A 21,130-nucleotide genomic window follows, 5' to 3' on the forward strand; every position below is an offset into this window, starting at 1 on the left:
ACTGCCTGTGTAAACGTATCACGCTGCAAGGATGCCCACTGACCAGTGGAGGCGCTGCAGGACCACCACTAACAGGAGAATTCAATTACAAATTGACAGGTTCACATTATAGAAGCAGTCAGGGGAATTTATAATGGAGCTGTATTTAAAAAAATAAGGACAAAATGTATGACTTTAAAATGAGGGCTGAAATTATACCTATGTGTCCGAGACTCAAACTGTAACTCGAACTCTTCACCTGAAGGTTATACTCGGTCTCAACACCCCTTGAGCAATGTCAAAAGAGGTTGACTATTCATATATTAAAAATATTATATCTGAGTGCATTTCTTGTCTGAAACATCTTACTTCTTGTTGTCACATTGTTGCCACACTGTTTGCATCAGCTTTGTCCATTATGTCCACATTTATAATGGGAACTACCGATTGAAAACATGCCTTAATAACATAAGAAATAGGAGCAGGAGTAGGCCATATGGGCCCTCGAGCTGATCTTCTGCACTAACCCAACTTTCCCGTCCAATCGCAATATCCCTTGTTGCCCTTAGTTTCCAAAAATATATCAATCTGAGCCTTGAATATACTCAATGATTCAGCATCCATGGCCCTCTGGGGTGGAGAATTCTAAAGATTCACCACCCTCTGAGTGAAGAAATTCCTCCTCATCTCAGTCTTAAATGGCCGACCCATGATCCTGAGTCTGTGCCCCCTGGCTCTAGACTCTCCAGCCAGGGGGAATCAACCTCTCAACATCTACCCTGTCAATCCCCCTCAGAATCTTATATGTTTCAATAAGATCACCTCTCATTCTTCCAAAGACCAGAGAGTATAGGCCCACTCTATTCAATCTCTCTTCATAGGAAAACTGTCTCATCCCAGGGATAAATCTAGTGAACCTTTGTTGCGCCCCCTCTATGGCAAGTATATCCTTCCTTCTGTCAGGAAACTAAAACTGTGCACAGTACTCCAGGTGTGGTCTCACCAGAGCCTTGTATAATTGCAGCAAGATTTCCTTACGCTTGTACCCCAAGACCCTTGCAATAAAGAATAGCCAATTATTTGCTTTGCGAATTGCTTGCTGTACCTGCAAGTTAACTTTCCATGAGTCGTGTTCAAGGACACCCAAAAACCCTCTGAATATCACCATTTCACAGTTTCTCACCTTAGAGAAAATATTTTGCTTTTCCATTCTTGCTAACAAAGTGAAAAACCTCACATTCCCTTACCTTATACTCCATCTGCCACCTCCCTGCCAAATTGCTCAATTGATCTATATCTCTTTGTGTCTTCTTTGCATCCTCCTCACAGCTAACGTTCACCGGGATTTGTATGGTCAGCATACCTGGATATATTACAATCAGTCCTCTCATCTAAGTCATTGATATAGATTGTATTCAGCTTAGGCCCTAGCACTGATCCAGCCAGGAGAAACAGCCTCTCAGCATCTACCCTGTCAAGTCCTCCAAGAATTTTATAGGTTTAAATGAGATCATCTCTCATTCTTCTAAACTCCAGAGTATAGGGTCATTCTACTCAATTACTCCTCACTGGATAACCCTCTCGTCCCAGGAATCCATCTGGTCAACCATCATTGCGCTGCCTCGCAGGCAAAGATATCCTTCCTTAATATCACGTTGCAATGACACCTTCCAGGCAGTGGTGGCACTGTAGTGCACTCTAATATATTCATTCTGTTTTTAAATGCCATTTGTCAAGGTTACTTCGGGTACAAGGAGAAGCTATTAGTTACTGCAGGAAATTGGTCTCCAAAGTTGATCCCGTGTATGTAGAAAATAACGTTTGACCTTTAATTCTAGTCCGAATCATGGAAATTCTTAAACAGCCCGTCTGACAAGTCTGTTTTAGCTAAACTACTTTTCTGTTGTGCCATGGTTTGGCACCTCCCAGCTCCTCAACCTGAACTGGATAAGTACCTGAAGGAAAAAAAATGCAGGGCTATGGGGGAAGGGCGGGGGTGTGGGACTAGCTGAGGTGCTCTTGCAGAGAGCCGGCATGGTCTCAACTTGCTGAATAGCCTCATTCTGTACTGTAGCCATGCTATGATTCTGTGAATTAAGGTGAGAGAGTTAAGCAGAGTTAAGGTTGAGGGGTTAAAGAGAGAATGTTGAGGATTCGAGTTGTTACTTGACATATATTTGAAGGCTAGGAGTGACTTTCTTCCTCTGCTGATCAGCACCTCCATGCCCGGTGAGACGGATTATTTCTCTGGGTTGAATTAAGTTGCAGGAGCTCCTTCAGCCATCCCTGGGATCCTTTGGTTTCATGCGTTCGGATGGTGGCAGCTGCTCCCTGGGGCAGTGGCAGTGGTGTGCCAGGGATGGGCTGAGAGACGGTATCTGTCCCTCAGTGCAGTGTGAGAGCACCAACCCTCACAGTGATGACAGGGTCACGGGGGCAGAGCGCATGTCGCAGGAATGGAACAGGATTATTTCATTCAGCAGTTTTAGTCTGCTACCTAGGGGCAGGAGAAGTCCCATTGAGATCCTCGAGTCAGTTACATAGGAACAGGAGGATGCCCATGCAGCCCCTGGAGCCTGTTGGACAGGAGCAGGCCATTCAGCCCCTCGAGTCTGTAACATTGGAACAGGAGGAGGTCATTCAGCCGCTCGAGCCTGTTGCAAACAGGTCATCAGCCTTCGGTAACGGGTATTGATCCTGTTTCGAAACTCGATTGATCGTAACCTTGTAGTCTCCTCAAATCCTGACAGTGCCATCAGTTTTCAACATGGGAACAATGCGGCTGGCCCATCCGTTAAATTTGACCAGTGATAAGTTCCCTTCACGCTAGAGTCTGTCCAGTTCGATTTCGACTTTCTCCCTCATCATGTACGGAATTGCCCGAGCTTTATGATGGACGGGTCCTGCATCCGAGTCCATGTGGATCTGCATCTTGGCTCCTGTGAAATTACCGATGTCTGGTTTTAACAGCGAGGGGAGTTGCTCAGCACTTGAGCACATGGAGTATGCTCCACCAACAACAACACTTTGATCTGCTTCCAGTTCCATTTGATTTTTCCAACCAGTTCCTGCCAAACAGCGATGGACCATTGCCTGGAACAATCTATAACTGTACATTGTGAACCACACCATCATATGGCACCTTGATTACTGCACTGCCAATCACTGTTATGACTTTGTTAGTGTACGTACCCAACTTGACATTGACTGGCATTGACTCAGTTTACGCCTCACAGCCTTAGTATCCCACAGCCTGTCGAATGTCCTCTGGCTCATTATTGATTGACTCACACCCACGTCCAATTTCATTCATACTGGCACACCATTAAGGTTTATATGAATCTTTATCGGCTGGCTCTTTGTTAGGAATGAATACAGTCCATACACTTCCTCCTCTGGTATCTTGGATTGCATATCCGGATCTGCGCTAGACTGGTCGTCGTCCTCCATGTGATGTGTCGCAGCACGCTTGCTCAGTTGCGGAGATGCCCCACTCTCGAACAGCCTTTACAAATATACTTTTTAAACCGACACTGATGATACCGATGATTTCCCCCACAACGCCAACATGGTGATATTGGATGCATTCCCATTGGCGGACTTTGAGCAGCCACAGGTTTCATATATGCAGTCGGGTAGGCCCTGCCATATGGAGCTCTGCAAAACGACGATACTATCTTCTTTACAGTACTTGCCGAGTTCCGATTTTTCAATGATATCTGCTTTAAGCTTTTGTCTGTCATCATGCATGATTGGACATTCGTGATGGTCTTGCTCAAACCCAGCTTCTCCTCCACCAGTAGCTTACGCAGGATCATCACGTGGTTGATGCTGACTACAAACAAGTTCCGCAGCATGTCTGCCAATGCAGTTTCAAACATATACGGTCCAGCTAGACGTCTTAATTCAGCAATGAATTCTGATACATCCCTCAGAACGAACGTGCGTGTAGAATCGAGATCGTGAGATGATTGTTTTGTATGAAGAAAGAGTCTGACTGGATACTGTGAGCTCAAAGTAAAGTTCTCCAGAGTGCCTCTCCAACCTGTGAGGCCTCCTTAAATACCTGTGCTGCCAAGGGATTATGGGATCCCATGGGACTCCAGGGGATGAGCCCTCTGGTGGCTGTACAGAGTATATGCAAGTTTACATATATAACAACACTCCCTGCCAAAATCAACAGTGCAACTATTTACAAGGTGAGTCGATCTGGGCCCTTCTTGCCCTGGTTGATCGTCCCGTGGCAAATGCTGGTCTTGATGAGTCGTCTGTTGTGCCCTCGCTGGGCTGCTGTGCAGCTGGCCTTGCTGGGCTGCCTGGTGTGGTGAGTTCTGCTGGGTTGCTGTGGATGATGGGTTCTGCTTCGTGGCCAAACGCAGTGTCGGTTGCCACTGGTGTGTATGTTGGGGGGTCAAAGAAGGCAAGGTCCAAAGTGGGTTGCTCAGGATAGTCCGTGAATCTGAGTTTGATTTGGTCCAAGTGTTTCCGGTGAATAAGTCCATTTGACAGTTTGACCCGAAACAACCTGCTCTCCTCTTTGGCCACGACAGTGCTGGGAAGTCATTTGGGACCTTGTCCATAATTCAATACAAATACAAGATCATTGATTTCAATCTCACGTGATACATTTTCGCGATCATGATACTGACTGTGTTGAGGCCGCCTGCTCTCTACCTGTTCATGTAGATCGGGGTGAAATAACGAGTGCCTTGTCTTAAGTGCCCTTTTCATGAGCAGTTCAGCAGGTGGGATCCCGGTTAACGAGTGGGGTATCGTGCGGTAGCTTAGCAGGACTCGGGATAGGCGAGTCTGCAGTGAGCCTTCAGTTACCCTCTTCAAGCCTTGCATGATGTTTTGCACTGCTTGCTCTGCCTGACCATTGGATGCTGGTTTAAATGGGGCAGATGTAACATGTTTAATCCCGTTGCGGGTCATGAATTCTTTGAACTCAGCGCTGGTAAAACATGGCCCATTGTTGCTCACAAGGCCATCGGGCAGGCCATGCGCGGGAAGCATGGCCCGCTGGCTTTCAGTGGTGGCAGCGGACGTGCTTGCCGACATTATCTCACATTCAATCCATTTGGAGTATGGAGTATGCATCTACAACCACTAAGAACATTTCCCCCAAGAACGGGCCTGCATAGTCGACATGGACCCTAGACCACGGTTTGGAGGGCCAAGAACATAAACTGAGTGGCGCCTCTCTGGGTACATTGCTTAGCTGCGAGCATGTGTTGCATCTGTGCACACAGGACTCTAAGTCCCCATCAATAACGGGCCACCACACATGGGATCTGGTTATCGCTTTCATCATTACGATGCCTGGGTGGGTACTGTGGAGGTCATTGATGAAAGTCTCTCTGTCCTTCTTGGGAACCACTACCTGATTACCCCATAGAAGGAGGTCTGCCTGTATAGATAATTCAGCTTTGCACCGTTGGAACAGCTTTATCTCTTCCTGCATTTCCACGGAGACACTGGACCAGCTCCGATGAAGGACACAGTTTTTATCTAGGGACAGTAAAGCGTCCTGGTTTGTCCAGGTTTTAATCTGTTGGGCTGTGACGGGTCATTGCTCACTCTCAAGTGCTTCCATAAGCATGATTAAATCTGCAGGCTGTGCCATTTCCACCCCCGTGGTGGACAATGGCAGCCTACTGAGAGCATTGGCACAGTTTTCTGTGCCCGGCCTGTGGTGGATGGTGTAGTTGTTTGCAGACAACGTGAGCGCCCATCTCTGGATGCGGGCCGATGCGTTGGTATTTATCCCTTTACTCTCGGAAAACAGGAATATGAGTGGCTTGTGGTCAGTTTCCAAATCAAATCTTAGCCCAAACAGATATTGATGCATTTTCGTTACCCCATTGACACACACTAATGCTTCTTTTTCAACCATGCGGTAGGCTCTCTCAGCCTTAGACAGACTCCTGGATATGTAAGCAACTGGTTGCAATGTCCCAAAATCATTAGCTTGTTGCAATACACACCCGACACCATATGACGATGCATCACATGCTAGTACCAAACACTTACATGGATCATACAACACAAGAAATTTGTTTGAGCATGACAATTTTCTAGCTTTTACACAGGCATTTTCTTGGCTTTTGCCCCATACCCATCCATCCCCTTTACGCAGTAAGGCATGCAGTGGTTCGAAAAGTGTGCTGAGACTCGGTAACAGGTTACCAAAATAGTTCAGGAGTCCTAGAAACGACCACAGCTCCATCACATCCTGTGGCATTGCTGCGTTCTCGATTGCCTCCATCTTTGAATCTATGGGCCTGATGCCATCCGCCGCAAACCTCCTCCCCAGGAACTCCACTTCAGGTGCCAGGAAAACGCACTGAGATTTTTAACCTGAGCCTCACGCGGTTGAATCTCCGCCAGGTTCTGCAGATGCTCGACTGTGTCCCGACCTGTGACCAAGATGTCGTCCTGGAAGACCACTGTGTACAGAACCAACTTCAGTAATCTTTCCATGTTTCTTTGCAATATCGCCACCACTGATTGAATTGTAAACGGGCATCTGTTATAAATGAAGAGACCTTTGTGTGTGTTGATGCAGGTGAGGCCCTTCGAGGATTCCTCCAGCTCCTGCATCATGTAGGCTGAAGTCAAGTCCAGCTTCGTGAACGTCTTTCCTCCCACCAGCTTTGCAAAGAGGTCGTCGGCCTTTGGTGGTGGGTATTGGTCCTCCAGGTAGAAACGACTGATCGTTACTTTGTAATCGCCACAGATTCCGACGGTGCCGTCTCCCTTGAGGATTGGGAAGATTCGGCTGGCCCAGTCATTGAATTCGATCGGTGAAATGATGCCCTCTCTTTGCAGCCGGTCGAGCTCGATCTCTACCTTTTCTCTCATCATGTACAGTACTGCTCTCGCCTTGTGATGGATGGGTTGCGCCGCTGGAATTAGGTGGATCTGCACTTTTGCTCCTTGGAACTTCCCGATGCCTGGTTCAAATAGCGAGGGGAATTTGTTTAAGACCTGGGCACACGAAGTGTTGTCAGCCGGCGAAAGCACTCACACATCGTCCTAGTTCCAGCGTATATTTCCCAGCCAGCTCCTGCCGAGCAGCGTGGAACCATCGCTCGGTACCACCCAGAGTGCACCGCTCCATTGTAGGAGACCTTTACAGTGGCCCTGCCGGTTATGAGAAACAGTCCATTTGTATAACTTCTTAATTTTGTGTGAATTAGAGATAAGACTGGCCTTGAGGCCTTGCTGCACCACAATTTCTTGAAAGTCTTTTTGCTCATGATGGACTGGCTCGCACCATTGACACCGGGAGTCCATTTAGTTCAACATTCCGCATTATCGGGGGACACTTTGTGGTAAATGTGTGCACCCCATGTACTTCTGCCTCCTGGGTCTGAGGCTCTGGTTCATCATGATCCGCCGTGGATCTTCCTCCTCTGCAACATGGAGGTTTGCAGGATTAACAGGATTTGCAGCTCGCCTGCACATACGTTGGAGGTGTTCCATTGTTCCACAGCCCTTGCAAACGTACCCTTTGAAGTGGCATGAATGGAAACGATGATCACCCCCACAGCAGCAACAAGGTGTTGATGGCCTTCCATTCATCACCCTTGATGGTGGACTCTGAGACATATGCGGACGTGTAGCTGCAGGTATGTGTGACCTGCCCTGTACATTGCGATTTGAAAACAACATCACTTCGTTCACAGTACTTGTAGCAGCACTTGTGTGCTGAGAGATTTGCTTAGTAGTGTCACTGGTGGCAATGAACGCCTGGAGTATCACTGTGGCCTTAATCAAGGTTGGGGTCTCTACAGTCAAGAATTTGCGAAGTATTGTTTCGTGGCCAATGTCAAGTACGAAAATGTCTCTGAGCATGTGCTCCAAATGTCCTTCAAATTTGCAATGTCCTGCAAGGTGTCTTAGCTCGGCGACATAACTCGCCACTTCCTGGCCTTCAGACCTTTTGTAGGTGTAGAACCAGTACATCGCCATCAAAATGCTTTCCTTCAGGTTCAAATGCTCCCGGACCAGTGTGCACAAATCATCGTATGATTTCTCTGTGGGTTTCGCTGGAGCAAGCAGATTTTTCACGAAGCCCTGCGTTGGTGCCCCGCAGACGGTGAGGAGAATCGCACTTCGTTTGGCAGCGTTCGCTTCTCCTTCCAGCTCATTGGCTACGAAGTATTGGTCGAGTCGCTCCACAAAGGTTTCCAAATCATCTCCCTCAGAGAATTTCTCCAGGATGCCCACTGTTGTCTGCATCATTGGGTTCGCGATCTATATCTTGTCACCAGTTGTTATGTATGAAGAAAGAGTCTGACTGGATACTTTGACCTCAAAGTAAAGTGTAAACTTAGTTCTTCATTGCAGGTCTCCAGAGAGCTTCTCCAATCTGTGAGGCCTCCTTAAATACATGTGCTCCAAAGGGCTTATGGGATCCTTTGGGACTCCAGGGGATGAGCCCTCTTGTGGCTGTACAGAGTATATACAAGTTTACATATATAACAATGATGATAGCTTCTTCTGGTTTGAAATGGTCACGTACCAGAGCACACAATGTTTCATAGTCCTTGTCCGTTGGACTTAAGGGTGAGAGGAGATTCTTTATGAGTCAATAGATTTTGCGACCACAAACCGTGAGGAGGACCGTCCGGCGCTGAACTGCTTCTGCCTCTTTCTCCATTTTGTTGGCCACCAAGTACTGGTTCAAGCGGGCTACAATGTCTGTCCAATCTTCTCCCGACACAAATCGCTCTACAATTCCAATTGCGCCCATTTTTGCATGCAAAGGTTCTTGTTACCTCGTCGCCAAATGTTGTTCATGCAGTAACTCAATCGACTGAATACTGTAACTTCTGAACAGGTACAAACCTGGCTCTACTTTATGATAGCCCAAAGTGAGTACATTACAAGATGGCTAGCTTTTTATACCTGGGCCACACACACGTGCGCACAGCCCAATGATCTCCAACAGTGGCGCCACCTGGTGGCTAGTAAAACCAAGCATACATGCATGACACTTGCGACGAGTAATCGTGGAGGAGGAGCGATGACGGATCATGGCTGAAATTTGGTGGGTGATCGTGCCGGAGGTTTGGCGAATGTTTGGTGCGGAGGTGCGGTGAATGTTTATGGCGGAAGTGCGGCGAGAAATTGTGGCGGAGGTGCGGCGAATGATTGGGGTGGAGAAGCAACAAGAGATCATGGTGATGGTGCGGTGAATTAGGGTTTGGCGTCCAGAAGAGCTGAGGGCCCAAGGGTAGCTCGGGCCGGCCCACACTGTGATATGTGTGTATACTAGATCCATGCAGCAGAGCTGGTCTCCCGTCGTCCTGCTTAACCCTTGCCACTGGACCAAGACCTAGCTCTGTCAAACCCGGTAATGGTGGCTGATGTGCAATGGTCACCACACGTTAAAAACATCAATGCACAGGAATCTTTCACTCCCTCAATTGGAGTTCAGGATGGGAACATCGGGTCCTTCATTGAAACATCTATGAACTCATGTGGATGCAAGTCATCCTCGTTCGATGGACCGCCTATGACGATAAGACCCCAACCTTATTTCTGTCTCGGCCCTTGTTGCTGCTGCCAGTTCCTGATCCCACCCACAGACCATGGGCAGTAGAAGTGGGCAGATGGTATTTAAAATGGACCCTCAGCTTCTCTCGGCAAAAAAACGCTGACGATGTTGTGATTGTATTAGATTGGTTCTCTGCAATTTAGAGGCTTTCTAAGTGCTTGAAAGTTCCTGTGAAAGTTCTGAGGGTTGTAGGTTCAAGTCCCACTCCAGGGACTTGAGCACAAAAATGCCATCTTTCAGGATGAGATGTTAAACTGAGGCCCTGTCTGTGCTCAAAGGTGGACGTAAATGATCTTGTGGCACTATTTCGAAGAAGAGCAGGAAAGTTTTCCCCAGTGTCCTGGCCAATATTTAACCCTCAATCAACATCACTGAAACAGATTATCAGGTCATTATCACATTGCTACTTGTGGGAGCTTGCTGTGCACAAATTGGCTCCCGTGTTTCCCACATTACAACAGTGACTACATTCCAAAAGTATTTAATTGGCTGCAAAGCGCTTTGCGACGTCCGATGGTCGGAAAATACGCTATATAAATGCAAGTCTTTCTTTTCATTTTGTTTTATGGAATCTGATTCCAGTACACTTTCAGGCAGCGTGTTCCAGATCATACCAATCCTCTGTGTTAAAATGTTTCTCCTCATTTCCTCTCTACCTATGTTCTAAGGTCCCTGACCCTCTTGCCAGAAGAAGCCCTTTTTCCCTAGTTGCTCTATCAAAACCCTACGTAACTTTGAATATCGCTATTCAATCAGTACTTAACCTTCTCTGCCCTAAGCAGAACAATCCCAGCTTCTCAAATCTCTCAATGTAACTGAGCTTCCTCTCCCTGGTATTATCCTTGTAAACCGCCTCTGCACCCTCTCCAAGGCCTTGACATCCTTCCTGAAGTAAGGTGACCAGAATTGGACACAATTCTCCAGCTGAGGCCTAACCAGTTTTTCTAGAGGGTTAACAAGCCTTCCTTGTTTTAGAATCCAATGTCCCTATTTACAAAAGCAAGTCTTCATATACTTTCTTCATCGCCTGATGAAGTGGCCCTACCACCTTCAAGGATTTGTCAATATGCAGCCCAGGATCTGCTACTCTCCTGCACCTGCCTCAAAATAATACCATTTAGTTGAAACCGCCTCTGAACCTTCTGAATATTACTCGGTGACTCTGCTATTGCAGGGTGTGTTTGAGGTTATTAAAGTGTAATCTCCACGTAAGCTCTTCCCGTGGATTAGGATAGTTAAGGTCCCTTACCTGTTGTGCGGCTGCATTGACTGCAGCTGGTACCAGGCCCCCCCTGAGCTCGATGTCTCACTGGGAGATTCTCCTGAGTATATAATAGAGGCTACTTCCAAAGCACTGCCTCTGTGTGTCAGTGTGTGCTGCTGTCTCCAGCTCCAACACACGTCACGGACTCTCTGCGAGGATGGGAAGCTTGGCATTCTTACTAGCGCAGGACCTGTTCTACCATTGCCTGGCAGTCATCGGTTTGGCCGGTATGTGAGTAGCAGATAGTCACCAAATGGGGGAACTCCTCTTTAATGACTGGCAACCTGTGAATGTGTGGCTGAGTGGGTGTATGTGTGTGAGAGCGCGCGTGTGTGTGTGTGTGTCTGAGACTGCATTTGCTTGAGCATGCTCGTATGTGAATGCGTGCAAGCATAAGTGTGACTGTGTTTCTGAGTGTGTGCTATTGTGCATTTTCGTGTGCCTGCGTGACTTTGTTTCTACGTGCAAGCTACGTGCAAGTGTGGGTGTGTGTGTGTTTTAATGTCTAAGTATATATGTATGTGGCTGTGTGTGTACTTGTGCCTGTGTGTGTTGGTCTGTGTCTTGTGTGTGTGTGGGGATTACATACATAGGATATTCAGCACAGAAACAGGTTATTCAGTCCAACCAGTCCATGCCGACGTTTATGCTCCTCTCGAGCCTCCTCCTGTCTTTCCTCATCTAAATCTATCAGCATAACCCTCTATTCCCTTCTCACTCGTATGCTTGTCCAGCCTCCTCTTAAATACATCTATACTATTCACCTCAGCCACTTCCTGTGGTATCGAGTTCCACATTCTCACCCCTCTTTGGGTAAAAAATGTTCTTCTGAATTCCCCATTGGATTTCTTGGTGACTGTCTTATATTGATGGCCTCTAGTTGTGCTCTTCTGCACAAGTGGAAACATTATCTCTGTACCAACCAATCAAAACCTTTGAGAGCTTCAAAGACCTCTATCACGTCACCTCTCAGCCTTTTTTTGAAGAGAAAAGAGACCCAGCCTGTTCATCCTTTCTTGATATGTATACCCCTGCAGTTCTTTATCATCCTTGTAAATCTTCTCTACACCCTCTGCAGTGACTCGATGTACTTTTTATAATATGACGACCAATTATATGCACATTCTGCAAGTTTATAAATGTCCTCCTGTAATTTGTTACAGTCCTCCTCAGTATTGACTGTCCCCTCTATTTGGCGTCATCAGCAAATTTAGAAATTGTATTTTTGATTCCAAGGTCTAAATCGTGAATAGAAATTGTGAACAACAGTGGTCCCAGCACTGATCGATGTGGAACACCTATACCCACCTTCTGCCACTGAGAATAGCTACCCTTTACATCTACTCTCTGCTTTCCGTCTTGTAGCCAGCTCGCTATCTGCACTGCTACTTGTCCCCAGACTCTGCATTCTCTGACCTTGTTCATTGGTCTATTATGGGGTACCACATCGAAGGTCTTTTGAAAATCTAGATAAATGACAGCTACTGCATCACTATTGTCTACTCTCTGTTAACTCTTCAAAAAATTCAATGAGGTGGTCAACCAAGACTTTCCCTTTTGAAATCCAGGCTGAATATTCGTATTATATTTTTGGTTTCTAGATCTTCTTCCATGTTCTCCTTTAGTAGGGATTCCATTATTTGTCCATTATTTATCCTACCACCGAGGTTAAGCTGTCTGGTCTATGAGTGTGTATATGCAAGAGTTTGTGTATTTGACTGTGATTGTGTGTGCGTGCAACTGCATGAGTGTGTTCCTGTTTCAGTGTCTGTGTGTGTGTGTTTGCAACTGTGTTTGTGAATGCATTCTATTTTGGGTGCTTCTTTGTGTGTGTTGAACAGAGGAAGCTCATTGAGAGATGGGGAGAGCTGGACACTTGGAGCTCATTGTGTGATGTCGAGAGTTGGACAATGAAACGCCAATGAGTGAAAGGGAGAGTTGGACAACTGGAGCTCTGACTGCTGATGAAAGTTAATAAATGGGAGATTGGTGAGTGACAGAGAGCTGGTAAGTGGAAAATAATTGAGTGAGGGGAGAAATGGACAATGGGAACTCGTTCATAGGGGCTGATTGAGTGATGGAACGATAGCTGGAACTGGAGTTCTGATTGATGATGAGTGTTAGAAAATGGGAGCTTATTGGATGACTCAGAGAATTGGACAATTGGGAGCCCATTGACTGATGCAGAGAGTTGGCCAACCAGAGCTCACCGAGTGAGGTGGTGGGAAAGACAAAGAGATCTCATGGAATGAGGGAGAGAGTTGGACAATTGGAACATTAATTGACTGGTGGGATTTGGAAAATGGAGGCTCATTCAGAGACTGTTAGAGATTGGAGACAGAAAATATTGATTTATGGTGGGAATTGGATACTGGGGGTGCCATTAAGTGACTGGGAGAGCTTGTACGTGGGAGCTCAGTGATTGCTGATGGGATCCTGGGCATTGGCAGTTGATTGAGTGCCATAGATAGTTGGACAATGGCAGCTCACTGAGTAATCGAGTGAGTTGGTCCATAAAGAATATAAGAAATAGGAGCAGGAGTAGACAATACGACCCCTCGAGCCTGCTCCACCACTCAATAAGATCATGGTTGAATGACTTTCCCAACCTATTCCCATATCCGTTGATCCTTTAGAATCATAGAATCATAGAAATTTACAGCACGGAAGGAGGCCATTTTGGCCCATCGTGTCCGCTCCGGCCAACAAGAGGTTATCCAGCCTAATCCCACTTTCCAACTCTAGGTCCATAACCCTGCAGGTTATAACACTTCAAGTGCACATCTAAGTACTTTTTAAATGTGATGACGGTTTCTGCCTTTCCCACCCTTTCAGGCAGTGAGTTCCACGCCTCCACAACCCTCTGTGTGAAGAAACTTCCCCCCAAATCCCCTCTAAACCTTCTACTAATTACATTAAATTTATGCCACCTGGTTGTTGACTTCTCTGCTTAGGGAAATAGGCCCTTTCTATCCACTATATCTAGGTCCCTCTTAATTTTATGCACCTTAATGAGGTCTCCCCTCATCCTCCTCTGTTCCAAGGAAAGCAAACCCAGCCTATCCAATCTGCCCCTCATAGCTAAGATTTTTCAGTCCCAACAACATCCTCGTAAATCTGCTCTGTACCCTCTCCAGCGCAATCATGTCCTTCCTGTAATGCGGTGACCTCGTCAATTGGCGAGGATAGATTGGCGAATGATACTTAAGGGGTTGACAATGGATGGGCAATGGCAGACATTTAGAGACCGCATGGATGAACTACAACAATTGTACATCCATGTCTGGCATAAAAATAAAAAAGGGAAGGTAGCTCAACCGTGGCTATCAAGGGAAATCAGGGATAGTATTAAAGCCAAGGAAGTGGCATACAAATTGGCCAGAAATAGCAGTCAACCCGGGGACTGGGAGAAATTTAGAACTCAGCAGAAGAGGACAAAGGTTTTGATTAGGGCAGGGAAAATAGAATATGAGAGGAAGCTTACAGGGAACATTAAGACAGACTGCAAAAGCTTCTATAAATATGCAAAGAGAAAAAGGTTAGAAAAGACAAACGTAGGTCCCCTGCAGTCAGAATCAGAGGAAGTCATAACAGGGAACAAAGAAATGGCAGACCAATTGAACAAGTACTTTGGTTTTGTATTCACTAAGGAGGACACAGACAACCTTCTGGACAAGGGAGAACCAGTTGATGTGGTGTATTTGGACTTTCAGAAGGCTTTCGACAAGTTCCCACACAAGAGATTAATGTGCAAAGTTAAAGCACATGGGATTGGGGGGTAGTGTGCTGACGTGGATTGAGAGCTGGTTGGCAGAAAGGAAACAAAGAGTAGGAGTAAATGGGTACTTTTCATAATGGCAGGCAGTAAAAAGTGGAGTACCGCAAGGTCCTGTGCTGGTGCCCCAGCAGTTTACCTTGTACATTAATGATTTAGACGAGGGGATTAAATGTACTATCTCCAAATTTTCGGATGACACTAAGTTGGGTGGCAGTGTGAGCTGCGAGTAGGATGCTATGAGGTTGCAGAGTGACTTGGATAGTTAGGTGAGTGGGCAAATACATGGCAGATGAAGTATAATATGGATAAATGTGAGGTTATCCACTTTGGTGGTAAAAACAGAGAGACAGACAATTATCTGAAAGGTGATAGATTAGGAAAAGGGTAGCAACAACGAGACCTGGGTGTCATGGTACATCAGTCATTGAAGGTTGTCATGCAGGTACAGCGGGTAGTTAAGAAAGCAATTGGCATGTTGGCCTTCATAGCGAGGGGATTTGAGTACAGTGGAAGGGAGATATTGCTACAGTTGTACAGGGCCTTGGTGAGGCCACACCTGGAGTATTGTGTACAGTTTTGGACACCTAACATGAGGAAGGACATTCTTGCTATTGAGGGAGTGCAGCGAAGGTTCACCAGACTGATTCCCGGAATGGGGGGACTGACATATCAAGAAAGACTGGATCAACTTGGCTTGTATTCACTGGAGTTCAGAAGAGTGAGAGGGGATTTCATAGAAACGTTTAAAATTCTGATGGGTTTAGGCAGGTTAGATGCAGAAAGAATGTTCCCAATGTTGGGGAAGTCCAGAACCAGGGATCACAGTATAAGGATAAGGGGTAAGCCATTTAGGACCGAGATGAGGAGAAACTTCTTCACCCAGGGAGTGGTGAACCTGTGGAATTCTCTGCCACAGAAAGTTGTTGAGGCCAATTCACTAAATAGAATCAAAAAGGAGTTCGATGTAGTCCTCACTACTTGGGGGATCAATGGGTATGGCGAGAAAGCAGGAATGGGGTACTGAAGTGCATGTTCAGCCATGAACTCATTGAATGGCGGTGCAGGCTCGAAGGGCTGAATGGGCTACTCCTGCACCTATTTTCTATGTTTCTATGTTTCTATGTTTCTATCTGTGGACATGCGTTCCAAGGTCCCTTTGTTGCTCTATGCTTCTCAGTGTCTTACCATGTAATATGTATTCCCTTTCCTTGTTAGCTCTTCCCAAATGCATTCATTACCTCAAACTTCTCTGGATTAAATTCAATTTGTCGCTGTTCTGCTAACCTGACCAGTACATTCATATCCTCCTGCAGTCCACAGCTTTCTTCTTCATTATCAACTATGCAGCTGATTTTAGCCTCATCTGCAAACGTCTAAATACCTTAAATCTATTGTTATCAGCCTTGATTATACCGAATCACTGAGCATACACAGCCCTCTGTGATACAGAATTCCAAAGAGTCACAACACTTTGAGTGAAGAAGTTTCTCCTCATCTCAGTCCTACATGGCCAACCAATTATCCTGAGGCTATGACCTCTAGAATCTCCAGTCAAACGAAATGGCCTCTCACCAATGATCCTGTCAAGCCTTCTAAGAATTATATAAATTTCAATTTGATCACCTCTCAATATTCTAAACTCCAGAGAATATAGGACTCAATCTCTCATCCCAGGAATTAATCCAGTGAACCATCGTTACACCCCCAAGCATATCCTTCCTTAGGTAAGGAGACCAAAACTGTACACTGTATTCCAGGTGTGGTCTCACCAAATCCCTATATAATTGCAGCAAGACATTCTTATACTATACTGCAAGCCCTTTGCAATAAAGTTTTGCCTTCCTAATTGCTTGCTGTACCTCCATGTTAACTTTCTGTAATTTGTGTTCAAGGACATCCGAATCCCTTTGAATACCAACATTTCACAATTCTGCTTTTCCATTCTACCTATAATTTCATATTTTCCCACATTATAGTTCACCTGCCATCTTCTTGCTCACTCACTTAATCATTCCAATCCCTTTGTAACCTCATTGCATCCTCCTCACAGCTTACTTTTTCACCTAGCTTTGTATCAGCAGCAAACTTGCATATATTATGCTCAGTCCCCTCATCTAAGTCATTAACATAGATTGTAAATAGCTGAGGCCCCAGCATTGATCCTTGTAGCACTCCACTAGTTGTAACCTGCCATCCTGAAAATGACCTGTTTTATCATACTCTCTATTATCTGTCCATTAACCAATCCTCAATCCATGCTGCTCATATTACCCCCAACCCCATGAGCCCTAATCTTGTGAAACAACCTATTATGTGCCACCTTATCGAATGCCTTCTGAAATTCTAAATATACTACATCCACTGGTTCCTCCTAATCTACCCTGCTTGCTACACCCTCAAAAAACTAGAATAGATTTGTCAAACATACTTTCCCATTCATAAATAAAAACCGAAAATACTGAAAATACTCAGCAAATAATTAAGAATGCAAATGGAATGTTGGCCTTTATTCTCAGAGGGATGGAGTGTAAAGTAGAGAAGTCCTGCTACAACTGAAACTGTTGGTGAGTCCACATCTCGAGTACTGCGTACAGTTTTGGTCTCTTTATTTAAGGAGGGATACACTTGCATTGGAGGCAGTTCAGGGAAGGTTCAAGAGGTTGATTCCCGAGATGAAGGGGTTGTCATATGAAGAAAGGTGGAAAAGATTGAGCCTGTACTCTTTGGCGTTTAGAAGAATGAGGTGATCTTATTGAAACGTTTAACATTCTGAGGGGGCTTGACAAGGCAGATGCAGAGAGGATGTTTTGCATCTCTGATGTAGAGAGTTGTACAATGGGAGGCCACTGAGTGAGGGAGTGAGTTGGAAAATGCAAGTCCATTGAGTGACTGTTAGAGAGTTGTACAATAGGAGCTCATGGAATGATGGAGACAGTTGAACAATGAGAGCATATTCAGTGAGGGCCTGAATTGAACAATGCGATCTCATTGAGTGATGAAGTGAGTTGAAGAATGAGTGCTGATTGAGCGATGGACCGAGTTGGACCAATTGTATTTCACTGAGTGATAGACAATGGCTGCTCGTTAAGTATACAGTGAGCATTGGATAATGAGAGCCATCAGTGAAATCAAATCCGTACAGTTTATATGGATATCTAAGAAATATTTATTATTCTGATAGCCAATCATTCTCTCATTACTATTTTTCAACCTCTGTCTCGAACCCATTTTAGAAATGTCCTCTCCTGCCAAGTTTCCTCACTCCCTCTTTGCATCTTCATTGTGTTGAAACCACACCGTCTCCTACTCATTACCTTTATATGTTAGACTCTGGTCAATATATAGTCCTTCAGCCGATTCTTACGCACACACATTTATGTTTCTCTACATCATGCGAACATCAACAGCCCTTCACATAAGGTGCAGTGCCCTAGTTATTGTCACCATAAAAGTTATGATCTATACATACTATTAAGGCAGTACTATCAAGATCCCATGGCCATAATCAATCTTGAATGCTGGCTGTTGCTTGGGAGAACTCTCAACAGTTGCTAGGCCAGGGTATCTCTCCCTCATGTAACATGCCCTATAACACATGGTGTGGGTGTAATTATTAACTCTCACCTCTCTTTCCCTATCTGGCAGCTAATTTAATGACCATCGTGATTCTCTCCCGTGGGAGCTGTGGCCTCGCCAGATGCACGGGCCGTTACATGGTCTCCATGGCAGCGGTGGACTTGCTGGTCATCATCTTCTGTGTGATATTGAACTACCTGGGATCTCTCTAATTCCCCTTCTCGATCCTCACCCATTACCACGTATGCAGCCTGAACAGCATCATGAATGCCGTGGTGGTGGACTGCTCGGTCTGGCTCACCGTGGCCTTCACCCTTGATCGATTTGTCGCCATTTGTTTCCAGAAGTGGAAAGCGAGATACTGCACGGTGAGGACAGCGACCGGGGTGATAACGACTGTGTGCACGGTGAGCTACCTGCGCAATATCCCGCGCTACTTTGTCTATGAATGCGTTGATGCCCGCGGCCCGTTCCCAGTCTGCAGGCTCCGCAATCTATGTTACAAAACCCCCTGGGCTATTTACATGTGGTCTGGCACAGTCTTAACCCCTCTCATTCCCTACGTGTGCATCTTGCTGCTCAATGCTCTCACCGTCAGGTACGTTCTCGTGGCCAGTCGGGTCCGCAGGGCATTCCGGGGTCAAGGTGGCGATTGGAAGCAAGTTGACCCCGAGATGGAGAACCGGAGAAGGTCCATCATCATGCTCTTCGCCATATCGGGCAGCTTCATCTTGCTGTGGATGACTAGAGTGGTGGTCTTTGTGTTCCAGGAGATTTTGCTAGACATGGGCCCCATGGTCATAGTGATGCAGGTCGGCGACATGCTGATGTACCTGAACTCCTGCACCAACACCTGCATTTATGCTCTCACCCAGGCTAAGTTCAGGGAGGAGATGAGGCGAGCCATCACACAGCCCATTCATCTGTTTCTGAAGCTTACTAAAGACTTCAAACCGAAGGAGAACTCGTCAACTCATCGGTTTCATCCAGGAGCTGCCCGCGGAGGTAGGGGTGAAGTCTAGGCAGCGGTAACCAGCTGGGCTTCTGCTCATCTCGTACAACTAACTAAAAGTTAATTTAAAAACAGAGTTGTGGGAAAGTGAGTCAGTGCGTGAAAGGGGCAGGTTGAGCTAACAGAGATAGGGGAGGACAGAAGGTGAAGCTGGGCTGTTCAGGGCTAATTATCACTGGAGCAGTTTGACACCCCCTTAAGATTGTCTCATTCTTCTTGTCGTAATGTATTTTTTTAAGTTGCATTACACTGTTTTTGTACCCTTTTTGCCATAAAATAATATGGAATAGTGGTCCTGCCAGAAAACTTCTGCAGCAGACAGTCTGTTTGCATAAACATGCTAACCTTGACTGAAACTGCTGATAGCTGATTAATAGCCACCAGACAACATTAAGACTGTCCTGCTGAGATAAGTACCACCCATTGTGCTCTCCGGAATAATCTGTCACTATACCAGACCTTAGAAGGGCTGAGGTTGTAAAGATGTATAACCAATTCACCCCCTAAGAGATAATCAAATTGCCAGCCATTATCTCTTGCACAGAACTTATCCATAATTTGCAAGAAGCCAAGTACCCAATCAACTTCTATGGAAATCATGGGCACAAATAACTGACCAGGAAACTGGACAGTCCTAAAACAATGCAAAGCCGGTGATAGCACATTATCACACCCTCATCAAGTTATTGCTGTCTGGCCCACCAAAGTTACTGACAAAGGAGACATTTGGAAAAAATGGAAAGACAAGGATGTGATAATCATTAACTGATTGAAGAACTCTTTATCTGTTTTCACTGACTGCAAAGGCAGAACCAATACACAGGATGGAACCATAACTGGTTTGTTCTACTGTATAAATACATTGTGAAACTGTACCATTTTGAGAGTCCTCACTTGGCCTTTGACTGAGTGAGACTCGTCCTTGCTGCAAGTAAAACTTATTAAAGGAACATCTACCGGAGCTGATTGTGTTAGAGTCGTATATTGAGAGCCGAGATTTCAACAGTTACTTCTTGGAGGTTCCACCGAGATCGCTTACTCTCTACTATGTGAGTGAACAGATGCCGGCATATTGCCTCTTCAGTGAAGGGCTTTACTGGCCAGAATAAGGTGAGCCTTTTGCTCATAAGTGGTCTCTTTACTGTTAAATCGCATATGTAATCTGTTGTCCACAGTGGAGGTACTGCGATCTACGAGACTCGACATTTAAGAGCTAAAGTTATTTTGGGAATTTTTTCCTTCTCAGCTTGTAGGCAGAAGGGATCTGATCCTGAAAATTTCCGAAGCACGGGGAGATTTTCATTAGTAAAAAGTAAGAAGAGGGCTATCGATCGATGATCCTTGTGTGATAGGATCAGGATCCTTGTGCGATATGACCATAAAGGGAATTATCCTTGTTTGATACGATATTACAAGTCCCTAAAGGAAAGTTCCTTGTGTGATAGGACTGTGTTAGAAGGGAGACGGTCCTTATGTGATAGAATCCAGGTCCTTGTGCGATAAGACCATAAATGTTATTAAGATAAGTTAAGGACTCGGTCTGTAGTGGCATACAATGCAGACCGAGAATTGACTATTTGTTTAGATAGAGTTTAAGGCTATGATCTGTATACTCACGTGAATGTTGATTGTCCGAGTTGTCTTTGTTATACTGTTGTGTTCAATACTTTTGTGCGACATTGCAATTAGAGAAATGGGAAGAGTCACTAGAGAAAATTGTGATTCGGAAAAAAAAAGGATTGATTGAGAAAAGAAACAGTAACTGATTGATCAACTATGGTTGGTTCGTGTCAACATATCTCACGCACCCAGACTGAGCCCGAAATTAAGAGCCTTTTGAGGCCACGTGATGGCCAGGAGAAGTGGGCGTAGAGACCTCGTTGACCGAAAGGATTGTGAAATCAGAAACTGTGAAAAATCTTACTCATCCAGAAGCCGGAGCAAGTAAAACAC

At 45.6% G+C, this 21,130-nt stretch overlaps 1 pseudogene; it reads left to right on the top strand.

The window, feature by feature from the left end:
* The first annotated feature begins 10,968 nt into the window (after positions 1–10,968).
* Positions 10,969–20,387, top strand: LOC139241081 (probable G-protein coupled receptor 139; annotated as a pseudogene).
* The last annotated feature ends 743 nt before the right edge of the window (positions 20,388–21,130 follow it).

The sequence above is a fragment of the Pristiophorus japonicus genome, chromosome Y, assembly GCF_044704955.1.
Source record: "Pristiophorus japonicus isolate sPriJap1 chromosome Y, sPriJap1.hap1, whole genome shotgun sequence".
NCBI classification, from domain to species: domain Eukaryota; kingdom Metazoa; phylum Chordata; class Chondrichthyes; family Pristiophoridae; genus Pristiophorus; species Pristiophorus japonicus.